The sequence below is a fragment of the Emydura macquarii genome, unplaced genomic scaffold, assembly GCF_026122565.2.
Source record: "Emydura macquarii macquarii isolate MOO-44397 ecotype Brisbane River unplaced genomic scaffold, CSIRO-AGI_Emac_v2 contig_450, whole genome shotgun sequence".
Lineage (NCBI taxonomy): Eukaryota > Metazoa > Chordata > Testudines > Chelidae > Emydura > Emydura macquarii.
The window spans coordinates 4115206-4135174 of NW_027130587.1; the positions used below are offsets into that span (position 1 = coordinate 4115206).

The 19969-nt window shown below is 50.6% G+C and overlaps 1 protein-coding gene across 1 annotated transcript in view; it reads left to right on the forward strand.

Moving 5' to 3' along the window:
• SRRM3 (serine/arginine repetitive matrix 3) overlaps nucleotides 1–19969 on the forward strand; it is a 153537-nt gene that overhangs the window by 46342 nt on the left and 87226 nt on the right. The window contains exon 2 of the mRNA XM_067537687.1: nucleotides 11069–11197. The gene's annotated coding sequence lies outside the window, so the exon portion shown is untranslated. The remainder of the gene's footprint in view (nucleotides 1–11068; nucleotides 11198–19969) is intronic.

Sequence of the window (19969 nt, forward strand, 5' to 3'; positions counted from 1 at the left end):
TGTGTCTGTCTGATCACCACACAAAAAGCATCACGGTGTTCTCGGTGATCCATGGATAGGGTGGCGAGCGGGTGAGTCTGGAACCCTGGTTGCCAATCATCTGCATCCTCTGCAGTAATTTGCAGGGGAAACAGGCTTGTCGTCTGGATGAAAGGTCCAGTAGATGGAAGAAGCCCAGCCCACCGAGAAAGAGGATGTGTCTACACTGACTGTGGCACCATCGGCGCTGCCTGATCGAAAGTGCAAGATCTGAGCATATCCTGTTGGCCAAATGCTGGGGAAGAGATAAAAGTGAGGGTATCAACAGACAGACAACTTGTGATGGAATGATAGATATCGCCTTCCTCTACAGAGCTGCACTGTGTAGAATAGCTGTTCCTCTCTGCATTATACTACACCTGTCTATACTATAGAGAGGTAGTCGCCGTTCCATGAAGCTAAACCTATTTGATCTGTTGAGGTGTTTATGACATGCTATTCGGGTATCTTAGAGCAGATTATATCTATATATATATTCCGGTTATATATATTATTATTATTCCACATCTTAATGCTGTTATCTATCAACAGTCCTGGAGCTGTAATAATTATTTGTATTCCTTTGCATTGCAGTGGCACCTAGCAAACCCACTTGCAAGCCAGGGCCCTGTTACGCTAGGCACTGTACAGACACAGTAAAAGACTGACGCTGCCCCTTAGGAGCTTAGCATCCAAGGTCCTGATTCAGCAAAGTATTTAAGCACATGCTTTACTGAATTGGGGCCTAAATGGACAAAAGAAACAAGGTGGGAGAAAGGTTGTATTATCCCTATATTACAGATGGGGAAACTGAGGCACAGAGCAATTAAGTGACTCGGCCATGATCCCACAAGGAGTCCGTGGCAGAGCTTGGCATCTGTCTTGCCAGGGATTTCCATTGCATAACATTAAGCTCCTGTTTCTTAAAGTGAAGGATGCTTCCTCCTGGTAGGACAGGTGGGACAGGAGGCCTGCGGGAGTGCCTGAAGTGTTTCCCAAGAGCTGAGTGATGGCTGTTGTACGCTCCATGCTGCGTTAAACTGAAATGACTCTGCAAAACGTTGCTACATTAAATGTGGAATTCGCCGGGTATTTAAGCCTAATGGACTAGACAGGATGCGTAGCGGCGGAGACGTGGGGGTAGTCTCTTTTGGCTCTCATTTCCGTTATGCCCCACTCTGGATCTGTGCCCCTCCCGCACGCGACTCTCTGATGATCGCTCATCCCCGTTACTGCCTGTGGCGGTGCAGAGCATTCGCATGTCGCCACAGCTCTCAGCTCGGTACCAATTCCTGGTGGTGGGGGTGTTATGGAGGAAGTTCGTTACACTGATCTCCGGATCTATCCCCGGGGGATAGACTGCGAATCACTCCATTGGGGTTCAATCCGAATGACAATTTATTAAGGCGACAAACGATAAATATAAACCCACTGACGTCAGGAATAAGTGCGGGGATTAACCCCAGATCCACGACCCATCATGCAACCCTTGGATCCCTCAGGCTCTCATCAATAGTCACGGTTGGTTCTTCGCTCCCTCCCAGGAGTGTTGGTTTCGATCTGGTCAGTCGTCTGCTTCGGCTCCAGGTCCGCCGGTGGCGGCTTCTCGTCCCGGTCCGTGACGTGCGCGCAAATAGACGGATCGCCCTCGCCACTCTGCCGCTACGGCGGGCAGCCCCCGGTTGTGGCGCTGACGGCCTTAAATCAGTTTGGTTTGCTCTCGTGCCAGCCAATCACTGGCTAGCATTTTTCCCGCTTCGTGGGCGTTGCACACGGCACCAGTCTTTTGCACACCGCACTCGGGTGTTATGCACACTGCACTTTAACCATGGCTTCCTGCCTTTTTTCCCCTGTCTCTGGGCGGACTTGCATTGCTGGCATCCTGCCAAGCATCTTTATTTGGACAGCTCAGTGTCTGACTCCATATTGGATATCAGATCCAATCTGGGGTCTGGCTTAGTCGCCATCTTATTATTATCCAGGAGTCATCAAACCTATCTACAAACACACTAAAACAATTCCCCAGCAGGGGACGGTCCAAAGCAGTTGCATTGTTGGCTTCTCTTCCAGGAGGGAGCTTGCATAACTTGCAACTAACCCACCTCTTGGGGTCTGGGAGACCTTCCTTTGTAAACCCAGCTAGCGCTGATGCCCCAGGTTGAGGCTTGGTGCAGTCAAAGCATCAGGTGATTATTCTGTCTCAGTTATGGGTAATAACAGATGAAAGGCTTGATCATGTTGCAGGCCGTGTAATGGGGCAAAGGCATCGTTGCAGTCAGCGGTGCAATAATTGCAATGGCAGTGATGGTCGTGCTAGCCAGCTGTTATGATTTAATTTCCAGTAGCAGTTGAGGCCTTGTTGTATCAAGTGCTGTAGTGCGTACAGTAAGAGGCAGTCCTGAAGAGCTTGTAGTTTAAACATGCAAGACAAACAAGGGAAGGATTATTATCCCCTTTTTACAGAGGGTGACCTAAGTTCTCAGAGACAGTGAGTCATTTACTCAAGGTCATAAAAATGACCCACTGCAGAGCTGTGAAGGATGGTGTGGTGGTTACGGTGCTGTCTTGAGGTCTGAGTTCCAATTCCTTGCTCTGCCACAGACTGCCTGTGTGACCCTGGGCAAGTCACTTAGCTGATCTCTGCCTCAGTTTCCCCCATCTGTACGATGGAGATAACAGCCCTGCCCTGCCTCCCAGTGGGGTTGTGAAGATAATTACCTTAAAGATTGTGAGTTGTTCAGATCCAGTGGTAATGGGAGTTGGACAAGTGCTGTATATCTCCTGAGTCCCAGTCATGTGCTTTTCCCACAAGACCTTCTCTAAGAGTGGGCGATAGCCTGAGTGCCATAAGGGTGGTGACTGAGGAAGTGGTGGGATCAGCTGTGTAATAATACTCTGCTCTCCTCTGGGATGGAAAAAGGCTGAATGATTATGAAGAGATGATACATATCCCACCCAGGGCACGTTTGTCTCCCAGCTCGCTGCGAAACAAGAATCGTGTTTTGTGGAAAATGGGACGGTTTTTGGCATTTCATTTTGTTCCACATCAGGGCAAAAACCAAGAGCATGCAACATTTTTCACAACCAAAAAAAAAAAAACAACCCAACAGAGAGAGAGAATCCCCAGAATAGCTGATAGCCTGGTGGTTAGGGCGCTCCCCTGGCAGACCTGGCTCAGAGCAGGGCTCACGGCTGAGTACCCCAATGAACGGGCTATAGAGTCTGTCACGGGGCCGAAGTAAGAGACGATTTCATTATTTATACGAAGTGGCACGGCTCCAACAGGCGGCAGTCCACCCACAGTCGCCAACAGCTGCTTTGCTAGGGCTCCCACAGGATCTGCCTAACCCAGGTTCAAGTTACGCTGTTCCAACGCAGGGACTTGAACCTCGGTTTCCCACATCGCCATCCCGGAGGGGGCTCTCCATCCCGGACCTGACAGACCTTCCTGGCAACAGTTGTCCTAGATTCATAGCTTGCACGGCTAGAAGGGGCCATTGTGATCATCTAGTCTGACCCCCTGGATAACCCCCAAGGCCAGAGAACGTCCCCAAAATAATCCCTAGAGCAGACTGATACAGGTGTGTGGAAAGTTTCAGTTCTGATGAATTGACGTTTTCCAATAAAAAAAGTTATAGACTCATAGACTTTCAGGTCAGAAGGGACCGTCATGATCATCTAGTCTGACCTCCTGCACAACGCAGGCTACAGAATCTCACCTACCCACTCCTGTCATAGACCCAGAACCTTGGGCTGAGTTACTGACGTCCTCCAATCAATATTTAAAGACTTCAAGGTATAGAGAATCCACCAGCAAGTGAGCCGTGCCCCATGCTGCAGAGGAAGGTGAAAGACCCCCAGGGCCTCTGCCAATCTGCCCTGGGGGAAAATTCCTTCCTGACCCAAATATGGTGATCAATTAAACCCTGAGCACGTGGGCAAGACTCACCAGCCAGACACCCAGAAAGAATTTTCTGTAATAACTCAGGACTCGCCCATCTAACATCCCTTCACAGGCCGATGGGCATATTTACCACTAGTAGTCAAAGATCAGTCAATTGCCAACCTAGGCTGTCCCATCAGACCATCCCCTCCAGAAACCTGTCAAGCTCAGTCTTGAAGCCAGCTAGGTTTTTTGGCCCCACTGCTCCCCTTGAAAGTTTGGTCCAAAAATTCCCCCTGCCCAGATGGGCTAGAGACAAGCCATAGCCCTGTATTTTGGGGTGCTGAACCCATAGCTAAATGGATTGTGTGATGCCTGGTGATACAATATCGGCTCTGTAAGCCATTCCCCTAGGCACAGAGAGCTCATTCTGAGCCAGCACCTTTTATGGCTGCATTCTGCCGTGATTGTCGCTGGGGGTACTGCTACCTGTCAGTTTGCTGTGGATCTGCTCTCTGGCTATTTATAACAGGATTGCATTCGCGATTCCTTTAGCTTCTGTTGTGTTCATGCCTGCACCTATGCCTTCAGTCCAATGGCTGTTTTTGTTACCTAGTATTATTATTTCTCATGTCTGGGTATCTTTTCCCCCTATTGTCCTAAATCGCCTGTAACAATCCAACGAGCCTTCAAACAAGAGAAGAAAGAAACACAGAAACACCAGCACAGAATGAGTGTCCGTGACGCTGCCGCTTCTGCAGCCCTAACGCAGAGCTCTGGGAGCAGAATAAATCACAGTTAAGTGGTATTGCAGTGGTGCATCAAAAACCCGAGTGAAATTAGAACCCCATGGTGCTAGGTGCTGTATAAATACATAGTAAGAGACAACCTCTATCCCGAAGAGCTTACAGTCTATGCAAATGAACAGTGGGGGAGAAAACAAAGAGTGGCCGTGATTAGAAATGGTAGAAACTAGAATTGCTGTCTGCAGGAAATGGTGAGATTTCAACAATGAATCGGGATGAAAAGGTGAAATCTTGGAATATTTTGTGGAATGAAACAGTCCAAAGATATTTTCTTATGAAGTTATTGTTTCCGCTTATTGGCTGGCCCAGGGAGCTCGAGCGGGTTATTTCAGTCCCGTTCCTGCTGGGCAGTTTGTAGATTGATAGATGTGAAGGCCAGGCAGGACCATTATGATCACTTAGTCTGTCTTCCTGCGTAACACAAGCCAGGGATCCTCACCCAGCGACCCCACCAGTGGAAGGAGAACGGGTAAGGGGGCTTCACAGTGGGGCCAAGATGCAATGACCAGGTTTGCTGCTGCGGGGAAATGTGAGCTGTGTCTGCCCAGGTCCAACCAGCATGAGACACCTGGTTGCGTTGCCTGTAGGAAAAACCTCCCATCAGTTTTCTTCTGCTCTCCCCCTCCAAGGCCCAGAGAGAAGGGAGAGCACCAAGGGACAGAGCCTCAAATGTCGTGAGTCAACCTAGCTCCATTTAAATAAACCTCTCCATTGAAGTCAGAGGAGCTATGCAGATTTACATCAGCTGCAGATCTGGCCTGGCTGAGGGTTATGTCTACACTGCAGTGTAAGCCCAGAGTTTGAACTCAGGCTCAAGCCTAACCCTCCTTCCGTCTACACACAAAGTGCGCAAACCCAGGGCTCAGACCCAGAATCCTTGGACCCCATGAGTGTGGAGAGTCCAAGCCTGAGTCAAGCTGAGACCCAGGGTTCAAGCCTTATTGCTTTGCAGTGTAGATGCATCCCCATTGGACCTGGGCTCTGGAGTCCACCGAAAGTATCCTACAGGCTGGCTTTCTTCGTCCTCTGGACAGTCAAGTTTGATGGACAGTCAGGTTTTCCCACCCTACACCATGAACAAAGGCTAGAGCAGACGTTGTGGGAGGGCGCTCGGAAGTCTGGGATACAGGTGGTTGGACTCAGGCCCACATAAAGCAGTGCAGACACTGGAGCCCCAGGCTGGGACCCGGGGTTCAACCATTCCTAACCTGGGGTTACAGAGGAGTGTAGATGCTCAAGCCCTAGGTTATAACAAACCTGCTGACATGAGTTCCCTTAGCCCTGGGCTGACAGTGCTGTTGAACACCTGCGGCTGGCCCACGTCAGCTGACGCAGGCTAGGGGGCTGTTTAGCTGCAGTGTAGACGTTCGGGTTCGGGCTATAGTCCACGCTGTGGCACCCCTCCCGGGATCCCAGAGCTCAGACTGCAGCCTGAGCCCAAATGTCTACACAGCAATGTTAGAGCCCCGTAGCACGAGCCCAAGTCGTCAGACGGGGGCGGGTGGCGGTTGTTTAATTGCAGTGTAGACAGACCCGTAGAGACCTAGGCAAACCCCGGCAAGCGTCAGATCAAAGCTTGTATTAAAGCTGATTCACGTACAAATGGCTGGTGTGTGCACACCTGCGTGGATTTTCCTAGCCCCACGTTGCAATCGTGGTGATTTAAGCTCTGAGTTTCTCACGCCTCCCCGCCGTGTCCTTCAGACTCCTGGCAACGTTGCATCGGCTCCCAGTCTCTCCCTTGCCTCCCAGCAGAGCGACAGTGTGTTCTGCAGACCCTCGCGCCGCGCGATCTACATGTCGATGGCCATCTGAACTGGCTTTGGGCCTGGCTGCCCTCAATGTTACTCGGCATGCTTTGGTTCACTTGGCTGCTCTTCTCAGCCACAGAGGCCGTGGTGGGGGTTTTGTTGTCGCTGCCCATGGCTGGCTTGAGAGGAGCGTGGGTCTGTGTTTTGAATTCGTTAAGAGGATTTGGGCGTCTGAGTTCCTGGAACTGCTTTTCAAAGCTCCCCCTGTCATGGGCGTTTCAGGAGCCAGGGTAAGGAGGTGAGATTTCCCCGTCATTGAATGCACGACTGGCCTTTTACATACAGAGACACGGCGGCTTTATTTTAAAAACCGGGCAGTTGTAGGAGGGATGCAGGGGTTTAAAAACGTGTGTGCTGATGGGAGTGAGGAGGTAATGAACAGTGCAGGCGAGGAACTGGTACAGTGCAGTGTCAATTCCCCAACCCCATCCTGAGCTGCTGGCTCCCCCACGCCTGCTCTGCCAGTCCTGGGCTCGGCCCCCACAGCTCTGCCAGAGCACCTCAGTCCCAACCCCACCCCCCAGCCCCTGTTATCCCATTCCTGGCCTCTGCACACACCACGTTCTGCCAGCGCCCCTCCATCCTCCTCTGCACCCCCTGCTGCCCAGCCCGCAGCTCGCCTTGAGCAGAAGCAGCCAGCTTTCATACTTTGCACAATTAGGGGAGGAAGCACAAGACACCAAACTCCTGCCCCGTCTCCTCCCCCTCCACCCCCGGATCTAGGGCAGTACTTGGACCCCGGCCTGTCCAGTTCAAAGCCTGGTGTCATGGCCCACAGAGCTGCCCAAACCCGTTCGGAGAAAGCAAGGCCCTGATTAAAAGCCTGTTCGATTGCAGAAATGACCCATCAGCACAGCCGTGAGCGATCTCCATTCTCCCTCACACGAGGCAGGCGCTTTGGGGATCTGCCAGCCACCCCAGTTCATGCTGCAGTGTGGAAGGCGGCGCTCGTCAGGGAGATTTCCCCAGCCCTGTCCAGCTCTTCTCCTGTCAGGTTCCCAAGGCTTACGCTTGCCAGTTGCTCCAACTACAGCCCGTGTATCTGGATGGCTGCTGTCTCTGGAAGGTTGAAAGCCATCGGAGGCCCACAGGAGCATACAGCATGGGCAAGTCCCCCCCGTCACTGAGTTAAATAATCTGACTGGCGTTAAACCAGCCCCGGCTGCATTACCGAGCCGGAAGGGCTGCTCCTTCTAAGCAAGGAGCATGGTCGTTCGGTTCCGCTTTCCCCTCCGGCTAGATTAGCCAAGATGTTGGACGGAATTAGAGCCACTGTCCACAGCACAGACAACTGCTCCAGCCATGGGGCCTGAGCCAGGCCTGCAGTCTGCGTCTGTGCAGTTTTGCTGGCTTTGTTGCTCTGAGTCTTTCTGAGCAGAGACTTGCAAGTGGTTAGGGTCCCAGCTGTGCACTTGAGAGACCTGCCCTTGATTCCTTGCTCTGCCACAGATTTCCCGTGTGACTGTAGTGTCTCTGGGCCTCAGTTTCCCACCTGTGAGAAGGGGATAACTGTTCTTCTTCACCTCCCTGGCTGGCTGGGGGGCAGAATGGAGGCCACGTGACGTTTCTGCCTTCTTGGGTTTGCTCGGCGTGGAGTTGTCCCCTCAAAGATGATAACTCCTCGTGGATCTCACGTGCTGGGAATTTAGCACTTGGGGCCCAACCTTTATGAAGTGGGAAAGTGCCTAGGGGGGACCCGTAACATTATATGAGTGCTGCACCATTCCTAAAACTGGTAGCTGCGTGTCAGTGCTATACGAACGGATTCCTTTATCTAGCTGTATCTACTGTGCCCATCACCCTGGTATCCGAGAGATACAGAATACAGCTTAGCTCGCTTGGCGCTCGGCGTCACTGCGTGGTGGGTGCAATCAGCTACCCAGACATCCAGAGGAACTAAATCATGTTCACAAGTAACATTGGTGCAGGACTGCGTCTGCAGCTATTTCTGCCCGCTGCCCGCAAGCACAGACAAAGAGGCCCCCCTGAAAAGCTGGCCCCAGCAGAGTGCGCCGGGGGCTTTTGGGGCAGAAGATACAAATGCACAGCACTGCTCACCCCACCTGTCGCACAGGAGGAAACGGCATTTGATGGGCATTTGATGGGATTTGATGGGCATTTGATGGGCAGTGGGGGTCCCTGGGCACGCAGGAGAACGGAGACCCCTTTGAATCACCCCGTCTTTTTGGATCCACAGGCAATTCCCCCGGGGAAAGATCGAGAAGACAGAGAAACAATATAACCTCAGACACTGGGTGGAAATCCTGGGGTTCAAAGCTCCGCCCTTTCCCGCAGTGACACATTATTGCAGATCACAGGATTGTACCCCAGCTGCGGGGGTAGCTGGTCCCTGCCACCTGCTGTACACAGAGGCAGGAAAGCATGGGCTGCTGTATATATGCTCCCTGCTTTAGCACTCAGAGCAGAGCATGGCAGTCAGGGTTCCTGGGGCCAGCATCCCCATGGCCCTGAGCCTGGCGCCCTGGTAACCCTCAGGCTTTATCCTGTAGCATCTGAGCTTTTTTTTTCTTGGTCCAAAGGAAGGGAGAGGAGCAGGGGGGAGGATACCTGGATTTTGGCTGAATGTGTGCAGAAGGCAGGGTAGGGCAATTCAGAGAGAAGGGGCCGGGATCCTCCTTAGGTAAGTGTGGCAGTTCGTGGACACACTCAGTAGCTGGTTCTGAAGCGTTCATTGTGGGCCAGCTGTCAAGAGCCGAGCCCATCAGAGCTGAGGAATGAGGGGGCAGGTTATAAATGCAGGAATTAATGACAACTGTGGCTGATCCACGTGGGACTGAGACGTACCTGCTCTGAGGGTGGGGTCCCAATACCTGGATCACTTTGGATACAGGCTACAGATTCATCTCATCAGGCTACGGAGCAGACCAGTCAGCTGTTAACCCACGGGCAGGAGCGTTGCTGGGAAGGATTCCAGGCTGGTGGCGTCGGAGCGTTTGGAAAAGGACAGGGATGCTGCTATGCCTCTCAAGCTCGGAAGAATCCTGGTGACACACGCTACATGTTATAGCCACACTAGAGAGACCGAGAAATCATTTCTGCAAGCAGAGCAGAGGGCAATGGTTTTATTGGTGTGCGCTGAAGGAAGGAAGCGTAGATGTCACGTTGAAATGCCACATTTAAATACCTGTTACAGCAACAAAGTGGGGACCTGTGTATATGAAACACCAGTAAGCAGACTTACCAGCTAATAGCTTTTGTTTAAGAAGTTATTCATAAGTATCTCTTTGAAGCTGACTGGGAACTATTAACACCTACATTCAGGGCTTTACATACAATAGCCCCGAAGTTTAACTCTGTGGAACGCTTTTTGTAAAGTCCTGAAAAGACGGAGCTCCGGCCTGTGCTTCAGAGAAGCGTTCAGATCTGACGAAGTGGGTTTCTGCCCACGAAAGCTTATTCCCAAATCAATTTGTTAGTCTTTAAGGTGCCACAGAACTCTCACTGTTTTGCTGAAAACAGACTAACATGGCTACCCCTCTGGAACTCGCCAACATTTGTCGTTTAAAAAAAAAAAAATCTGATGATTTTTAAGCCAACTTCATGCCAACAGGGTTGGCAGTGCTGGTTTACACACCAGTCCTATTGATTCATGAAGAGTGGCTCAGCAACATGATCAAATGGTTCCCAAGCTCCAAAATAAGCAGGCCAGAAAACAGAACCTGTGGCTTAATGGCTTCCCATGGGCTGTGATAAACAGACCATCCTGTTGGACTCGAAGGCTCATTCTGACCTTCAAATGGATCCGTTTCCCGTGACACACATGCACCTCTGCACATGGCAGAACTCCGGCCACCCCACTCTAAAAATGAATCAATGCGATTTTCGGATGACAAATGTACCCAAAAAATGGTGGCTTTAGAGCAAAACAGCAGATCTTGGTTCAGGGAGCCCCCGTGTGTGACACAGACACCTGGCAGGAAGACAAGGCTGGGCTAATGAACAAGACATCAGACATAGTTTTATAGCTGGGTTGGAAATCACTTCCTGTGATTAGTGCTGCTGCTTTGGATTCAAAACACATGTAACCCACCGTGACACTGACAACTAAGAAAGTTCTCCTCAGCTGGGGCTGGATGGAAGGGGAGGGTCTAACCCCCAGTTTGGAAGAGAAGGATTGCCTTTAACTGGGCTGCAATGGGATGATGCACTATATTGCTGTCCCATGGCCTTTCCTTCCAGAAGCTGCAGTGGGATGTTGGCTTCCAAGATGTGGTGTGGGGGAACTGTGCCTTTAAGGGCTGAGCTTCCCAGCCAGAGAGACTGGGCACTGCTGCCTGGCTTTGGTTGTTATGTGCAGCTGACTGTAATCTGACGCAGAATAAAGCAGATCTCTGGCAAGTGCCTTCAGCACTGGGTGATCCCTGAGCATCCCACAGGCCTGGCTTCTATCTTTTCATCGTCGGCAGGCAGCTGCGCTGGGGAACGTGCTGGCCGCTGGCATGAAAAGCGGGAAATGGGAGGGCAATGAGAGGGAGAAAGAATTCCAGACACTTTGGGGTTAACGGTTCTGCTCCCTGCCTTTCTCCCAGGTGTTGAACCCAGCAGCACTGGCGCAGTCGGCCTTCTACAGGAAGAGGCTGCTGTGGGCAAGAAGTTCCCGAATTGAACTGGCTGGGACCAGAGCGGTGCAGGGGCTGATGGACCGTGCCTTCTGAGAGGTGAGCCTGGGCCCGGGCGGTCGGAAGTTGGGGCGGGCGGGTGAGTTGTTGAATCTTACTAGGGTGCTTCTTCGAGCTGTGCTCCAAGTTGGGGACACGGACGAGGCGCTCACCGTGAGAACGACTGATCAGCTCTTGAGGGAGACCTGCACGGTCTCCTCTCTGCCCTAATCTGTGGCCCCAGTCATGTCCCCACCCCTTGCTCTTGTGTGGCCTCCACTCAAACCAGCCGTCTGTCGATGGTTCGTTCGTTGCTGCAGCCACACCAGGAGTGAAATCCTAGTTGCACTGAAGTCACGGGGAGTTTTGCGCCTGCCATCAGTGGGGCCAGGGTTCTGGAGCAGTCTGTCTGCCCCGTCCCTTGTGAAACACGGATCGGAACCCAGCCGGTAACAGGCATGGGGAAGGCTGGGCTTGTGGTCGGAGTGCTAGACTGGGCCTCTGGAGATCTAGGTTCACTCCCCAGCTCCAGCACACACTCCTTGTGTGACCTCAGTCATGTCACTTAGTCTCGCAGTTCTCCATCTGTGAAATGGGATAATAATCCTCCCTTTGTTAATTGAGATTGTAAACTCTTTGGGGCAGGGACTGTCTTACTGTATATTCACAGCACTTACCCGTGGGGAGCAGCACTTGGTTGTGGGTATCTAGTTGCTACTATGTGAGTAATGATGAGAACCTGTCAAAACCTCACCGGGTCCCCTGTCCCCCTCCCCGCCCCCAGTGTCTCATGACACTGTGCATCATCACGCCATGGAGCCGTGCTGATCTGTGCATCTCACTTAGCGCCGCTTTGCCCCCATCACGGCCTTGCTGACTCTCAAATCCAGCTGGTGCCTGGCTCAGCAGGCCTCATGCAGTAAATATCTCCTTTAAGCAGATTTACTCTCCTATCGATCTGTTTTTTCATTCAAGTGGATTATCTGGAATTGCGAATAAGGAATGGCTCTGCTGTCCTCTCCAAAGGCTGGAGAGAAATATGGCTTCAGACGAGGGCGTCCCTGACCGCCAATTTCCTGGGCTGCAGCTAGGGTTTTCAGTGACACTGGATTTGCGTTCTGGTGGAATGAATTGAATCTGAAATTCCCCTGGGAGTTGGAAAAGGGGGCAGTGCCTAGGCAAAAGGTGGTGAGGTATGACTGAGCAGGGCAGGGATTGGAGGTGCATTTCTAAAAGCAATGGAGGCCCAGAACTGGGTGGAAAAATGGCTGTTCCATCCCTCAAGAGCTTTTGAGATTTTGAAATATTTCCCCAGCCTGAGTCACAATGAAACAGCAAAATCTCAAAATTGTTCAGGCACGGATACCTGAAATAAACTCTGGATCGGGTCGCTCAAAACGCTTTGGTTTTTTTGAGACCGTTGAAATGTTTTGTTCTGATTTCGACCTTTACATTTTTTTTAAAAACTTTAAAAAAAAGAATTAATGCACTAAAATTTCAAACCAATTTGGTCATGTCCAACTGAAAACTGAAAATTTTGTTTAAAAGAAGAAAATCAAAATGGGACATTTCAACCATTTTGGAATGTTTTCTTTTTTCCAAAATCATTTGGAATTGGGAGATTTGTCAGAACAGATCCTTTCCCATGAATAGTTTCAACAAATTGGCATTCCCCGACGACAAAACTTTCCTCTGAAAATTCCTGCCCCGCTCTAGGGAGAGATTCTTCCCCGCACTGTAAAAGCCCAGGGCAGAATTCCCCTGGTAGCGGCACTGCATCTGCCAGCCAGAAGTGGCCCTATGTTGCCACCTGCCATCGTAAACCTTGGCACATGGGGCAACCTAGGGTGGGAGGGAGCATCTCCCTAGTTCTTTAGGCAGCTCTTGGGATGCTTATGCAATGTTCAGCAACCCCTGGCTATTCTGATTGATGCCACCCCTGGAGAAACCCAGACTGGGGGGGGGGGGGACACAATGATGCCCTCTCTGAACCTTTTGTTTGGCACAGCACTGAATCTCAGCTTGCCCCCCACATCCTCAATGATCAGAGCCTCATTTAACCCAGATTCCCTCTCATCTGAGCCAGGGTCATGTCAACCCACGTGTCTGAATTGCATTGAATGTTCCCTCAATTATCCAACACCTCAGTTATCCAGAGCTGTCCTCTGTGACATCTCTGCACTCAAAGCTGCACTGCGTTCATGCTTAGATGAGCCCCTGCAAAGAGCTCCACTGCCAGCATTAAAATAAACAACTGCACGGATCTGCCAACTAATGGGGATCAGATTGATGCTGCAGGAAGGGTCTGTGGCTGACCGCAGAGTGGATAAATGCTGCACTGTAAGAAGATATATGCATAATCTAGACTGACACCGAACGTCCATGTTCCTCAGTCCTGTGGTCTTCAATCTTTTTTCATTTGCAGCCCCCTAAAAAATGTAGACTGGAGGTGTGACCCTCTTTGGAAATCTTAGATGTAGTCTGTGGACCCCCAGGTTGAACACCACTGTTTTGTGGTAACAACAACCTTTCAGACCCCTTAGACATTGTCTGTGGATCCACAGGAGTCCGCAGACCACAGGTTGAAAACTGCTGTCTAGAGCTTGAATACGTGTGCTCTTCAGACTGATAGTGCTACTCCGGTAAAAGCTCCGTGACACTCCTACAACACAGAAAATGCCAACATCCGGATGAAATAGACCTACATGCTCCATCAGATCTTGTGCATGCACAGTAACCTTTGGCCAGAACCTTGCGGTTTTCTCCTATGTTTCCTCAAACCCTCTCTGAAAAATCCCCAAAGTTAGGCCCCAGGCCCCTCTCACAATGCACGTTAGAAATCCCTTCGGATCTTGTTGGAGTGTTAATCATTCCGCCTACCAAAGCACTCCATGACATCTCTTTCAGTTCACCTCTCCCCCAAACCGCCTTCCAGTAATGGCTGAGTCTGGAGGCTGCTTTATGAGAAGTGAATGCAGAGGGTATTTTTATAAAGTTCAGGTTACGACCCCTTTACTCATATCGGGGGGCACCTACTAAAGTGATTTGCATCTGTTTGTCTGTCTATCTATTGCCATATGTCCCCCTCCATCTATCTGCCTGGTTATCTCCATATGTCCCCATCTAGCTAGCTAGTAGGACAAATATTATGGAACTATCATAGGAATTATTTTACTGCTCTAAATCTACATGTCCTGTTCTCTCACTCTTTGAGGTAAATAATAACATAATATTCTAAGTTCTTCTGGACAGGGCTTCTATCATTTTAAAAGTCTATGCGCCATGGAAACACAATAATAGGCTGTGGCATCAGTATTTCATAACCAGATTTCAAAGCACATTGCCAAGTGAGTAGGTAGCATGATGCTTGACACTGGAATTCATTCAGGGAACTCCTAAAACTTGTGTTTTGCAGGAGGCTAGACTAGATGATAGTGGTCCCTTCTGGTCTCCGAATCTGTGAGCTGTTCCCATTTTACTGATGGGGTAACAGAGGCTCAGAGAGGAGAAGTAACCAGCCCACGGTCCCACAGTGAACATGTCCAGGATTTCATTCCACAGCTCTTGAATCCTAGTCCCTTACTTGTTTTTATTTGTATTCCCGCAGTAGGCGGACGCCTCAGCTGAGATTGGAGGCCCATGGTGGTAGGTGCTGTACATCAAGAGAGTGAGAGATAATCTCTGCCCTGCAGAGCTTGCAGTCTAAAAAGACAAGGCGGGTGCAGGGCGGGAGAAAGGAAGTGCTTTGGAAGTGCCAATGGAAAAGAAAGTAATGCAATTTTCAAAAGCCCACAACCAAGGATCCTACGTCTCATTGAAAGTCAGTGGGACTGAGCCTCCGGGAGGCCAGATTTGTAAAGGTATTTAAGTGCCTGAAGATGCAGATGGGCTCTGAGTGGTGTTTTCAAAAGCCCTCCGGCACCTAAATCCCCTTGACATCTTTTGGAAATGGGACTTAGGTGCCTAAGTCATTTGGGGTCAAATTTTCAAAAACTCTTCAATGATTTGCCCAGGGTCAGAGTGGAACGTTTGGCCAAGTCCCAAACTGAATCCGTATCTCTGATTCCCTGTGCAGTGCACAGAACACGAGAATCCCTCCTCCTGCTTCCTGGTCAGAAACTTTGCAAGAGAAAATGCCGATTCGACAATTGAATGGGTACGCGTCGATCTCCGATTTCACAGGAAATTATAGACGCATTTTGAACAGTATGGTATGGATTCAGTTTGGGGCTTGGCCAAAGATTCCTTTGTGCAAGTTACTTAGAGTAAGATGTCCCATTTTCAAAAGATTTCAGCGGGAATTAAGTGCCACGGGGTTCCTGAAACTCCACTGGACATCTACCTGCCTCTTTATAATATACATGAAAGTCAAAACAAACCCCTATTCTCCGCCTGTGGCATACAACCGTTTAGTCTCTGGAGGGCTCTAATACTTTAGTCTGATGGAGGGAGGCATGGCAGAATTTGATTTTTATTTACTTTTTTATTTAGATAGATAATATCAAGGTTTATTTTAAGCACTTATTTTTATTTTTATCACACTTTAAATTTTCCCAACTGCAGGAAAATATGGGGGATCAGACATTGTGGGAGGGGAGACAAGTTAAGGGCAGTCGATGTGGAGATTCAAAAAGCTGAAGTTTTATAAACGTTACAACATAAATTGTTAACGTCACATGTCAAAACAAATGCCCTTAGATCAAACTTCAGTATGTTCTCAAGCAGCTTTTTCTTACTTTGCCTTGTTGTAAATGTTGATGATTATCAATGGCGGTATTTTGTCTTTGGTTCACGTGTGTACAGTGAAATCGACATTTACTGATAAAAGATCAAACCCTTCCAACCCGAAATATGGGCTATTGGATTGAATGGGCCGGGTTTACTGGCCTGTGATATACAGGAGGTCAGACTAGATGATCTGATGGACCCTTTTGGCCTTGAACTGTAGGATTCTCCGGTAAGGTTAAAACAAACGATTTGGGGAATATTTCATTTAGCCAAATATTCTGAGATTTTGACACTTCAAAACTTGGAAATCTTGGGCGTTCTCCCACATGGACATGCTGAGTTGTGGCTAGCTCTGCTGCCCACATCTGTCCAGCTGCATGCAGGGCCCAAGCATAATTTTTTCGGGCCCAGTGCAAACTTGTAACACGGGCCCCCTCCCACACACATACCATAATCCCTCATCCCAGACATGCGATCTCATGAGCCATGAAAAATTTTTCCCTCATGGTAATGGGGGTTGCAGCCTGGGCCAGGCCTCCGGGCCCCGGTAAAGTGTACCCTACCCATGTGGGGGCCCTAGCTGCGTGGACGGGGCAGAGAACCCCCTCTACACCTGGAGTAAAAAACCCAGCAAATGCTGGGGTGGGGGGAAGGGGAGCTGTATGCAACGTGTGTATTGAAGGAGGAGAGGCAGGCTGTGTGTGAGTGCATGAAATCCTGTGGGCAGGCTTGTGGCATAACAGATCTTCAGGGCATTTCCCAGCTCATTTGGGAAAGCGCTCTGATAAGGGACAGGCAATAAATACAGCTGCCTGCCTTCGCTGGTCTCTGCGGCAGCAGAATTGCCAGCTGATAGCGGTGCAATAAAAAAAAAGCCTTGTAATTAAGCAATCAGACACTGGCTTGGGAGGCAGAGTTATCACGTGGGGCAGCCCATTGCAGAGGGAAATCCAGGGATGTTCCCCAGGCGGTGAGGGTCTCTTATCAGACGGGGCCTCTCCTAACGTCTCTGCGCGTGCCGTGCCGGGCTGCGGTAGAGAGACCCTGCTTTCCATGGTGCGGGAGGCAGGCTCTTCAGTGAGGTTTGCTGGCTGCTCCAGAACTAATCTTCTCTCCGCTCGCTCGTGGCCGTGAATGAGGAGCAGTCCCTGGGGATCGGGATCGTTGTAAGCTGGCAGAGATTCAAGGCCTCAACTGAGACCAGGGCCCTGTTGTGTCAGGCACTGGACGGACAGAAAGCGAGAGACCGTCTCCACCCTGAAGAGCTGACAGTCTAAACAGATGAGACGGAGACACAGAGAGGGGAGGTGACATGACCAGGGACACCCAGCAGGCCAGCGACCGAGCTGGGAATAGTACCAACATATCCCGACTCCCACTCCAGCGTCCCACCCACTGTAGCTCCCTGCGCAGTGGAACTCCCCTGCGTCAGTGCACCTTACCTCCTCTGCACGTGACGTCCCGGTGGACTATGCCGCCATCCTCCGCTCACACACCAGCCTCTCCCTCCAGGTGCCCTTTCAAACGCCCATGGGCTTCGAATCGCTGATTTGAAACAAAGAGGCCATGTGGAGCCGGGCTGTGTCCCAGGGAGTGTTTCACAAGCGCTCGGAGCTGAAGATGACAGAGATGATGAGCCGGAGCTGGCCGTGGAGTTTCACTGCATTATGAAAGCCCATTGATTTTCCTAGCTGACACGTGGAAATCAATGAGGTTAAGTGGGATTTCTACAGAACTGTCAGCTACTGGCTAGTGCGTGGCTAATGTATTTACATACAGATGCTGTGTATTGCGGGCCATCCATATGTAGGGGTTCTGTTCTGCAGGCCCAGCGCGAAAGGGAGTGAGGGAGACAGAGCAACTATATTTGTCATGAGGCCTTGTCTGATGAGCCTAATCTCCATAGATAGACTAGGAGACCCTGGTAAGCAGCCTCCTGTCTCCCCTGCTGGTGGAGTAATTGCTGACTGCACATGATTTCCATTGTGCCGGGCAATGGGAGAAGCATTTTTTTCAGAAAAACAAGAGTCTCTGAGCAGTGAAGCCAAACGACGGCAGGAAAACAAAGTGATCTGAGCTAAAGGTGGGCGACAGTGGGTGTTGTTAGGTCCAGTGCAGAGGCTGGTGAGATGCTCCCAGTCACCGGCCCTCTCCCCAACGGAGCTAGCCCCGATTTCAGCCTCGTGCTCTTCTCCAGAAGAGAACTGGCCCAGCCCTCAGCCAGCCTGGGCCCCAAAGCGGTATGAAAATCCGAGGAGGTGGAACTGGTCTGACCCCTGGGCCGAACCTCTGCCCTGTCTCTGAACAGCAGTGAACCAGCCTGAGCCCCGGTCCCCTCAGTGCCGACTTTGGGCTCCATACAGAGCTAACCGGCTGAACTTGTGTGGCCTGTGGTAGGCGGGAGGTCAGAAATGATCCCTTCTGTCCTTACAACCCGGGTGTTCTCCTGTTGGTCTGTAGGGCTCATTTGTGCAGGTTCTGGACCAGCGTATGCTGCTGGAAACCTTGCCTGCAGGCCCAGCTGGCTGAGGGCACAAGGCCGCAGCTGCAGAGCAGCCACCATTTCCCTTCCTTCAAAGGGCGGCACTAAAGCAGAGCAGCTCCAAAAGTACTAGGCGGTGCTTGCTCAGGGCATAGCCAGGGCACTTGTCCCAGATGCTGGTTTAACCCCTCCTCTCCTGGTTAAAGGGGGAATATCTGAGGTGAGCTGGCAGGAGTTGTCTCTCCTGCCCTTTCTGCAGGACCTCGTGGGCCCCAGGAGGCAGGATCTATGCCACTGGGCACCAAGCTTTAGAAATCTCATCCCTATTCAGCAAAACATTTAAGTACGTGCATAAGTGCTTTGCTGAATCCGGGCCTCAGTGAATCTGGCCCCAGGAATCTCATTAGGATTCAGATCAAAGCTCGCCCCCTTTTGCTGTTTGAGGATAGATTATCCGGGAAAGCCGCAGAGCCGGGGAGGTTGATTTCATCCATCTTTGAAAGGATTCGGCGACACCTGTACAACGAACATTTTGCAGCCTTTCAGGAAGGCTGACTGCTGTGTAAAACAGGACAAAACACAGATGTCTGCACTGCTGCTGTGCATGGGAGATGTATCCCATGTCACAGCGACAGATTAAAATGTATTGGGGCAGGTAGGACACCTGGTGGTTGGGATCCGAGCAATGTTTCCGCAGTTAGAGTGATTTGGGCAGGTTGGGAAGTTTCAGAGCTGCTGGGAGGTAAAGCTGAGCGAGCGCGGACCCTTGTGGTGTTACGCACAACTCTAATCCCTTCGGTATACTGGGGAACGCAGGCTGCTGCAGGGAACTAGCAACACACGCAGGATGACGTGGCTGCAAGCTGCTGATTTGTATTCGCTTTGCGATTGGGCATCCTTCTTGTCTCTGAATCGGAATATATCTAAATAATGCCTCAAAAAGGGAACTATACTGAGGAGTGTGTGGTGGGTCTTTTTCTCTTAGTCGCTCTTTCTTTCACCTTCACTTTTCTTTTCTGTTTTCTCTCATTCGTGCTCCCTCTTGTCTCCTTTTTCCACTTTCGTTTTCTCTTTTTTCTTTTCTTACATTCTCATTCCTTTTCTACTAATGCTTCTCCTCTCTTTCCAAATCCCATTCTCCCTCACAACCACACCGTTTCCCCTTCGTCCCCAGCAGCTCTCCCCACGAAATGCCCCTGTGTCAGCACTTCACCCCATTCCACCAGGCAAGAGGCCGTAGGTTTGACTGTCCCCTTGAATTCAAGGAAGGAAACTGAGGACAAGATGCTCCAACTAATACACAAAGGGGTCTGGTGCTGATCTCACTGACACTGGCTTTGCACCACCAGTGTAACTGCATTGGCTTCAGTGGGTTTTTTCTGATTTACACTGGTATAAATGAGATAAGACTGAGGCTTCTAGAGGGGGTCTAAACAGAGGAGGAATTCACCTAGATAAAAGCCTAGACGTGTCTGGCATCTTTAACAAACTGCATCATCAGTGACAAAACCCACTGACTTCAATGGGACTGCTCACCTCCATCCATCCATCCTGTGTTCATCACCGTGGTTTAAAATGCTGGCAGGTCGGGCTGCTTGCTCAGAACCACACTGCAAGAAAAA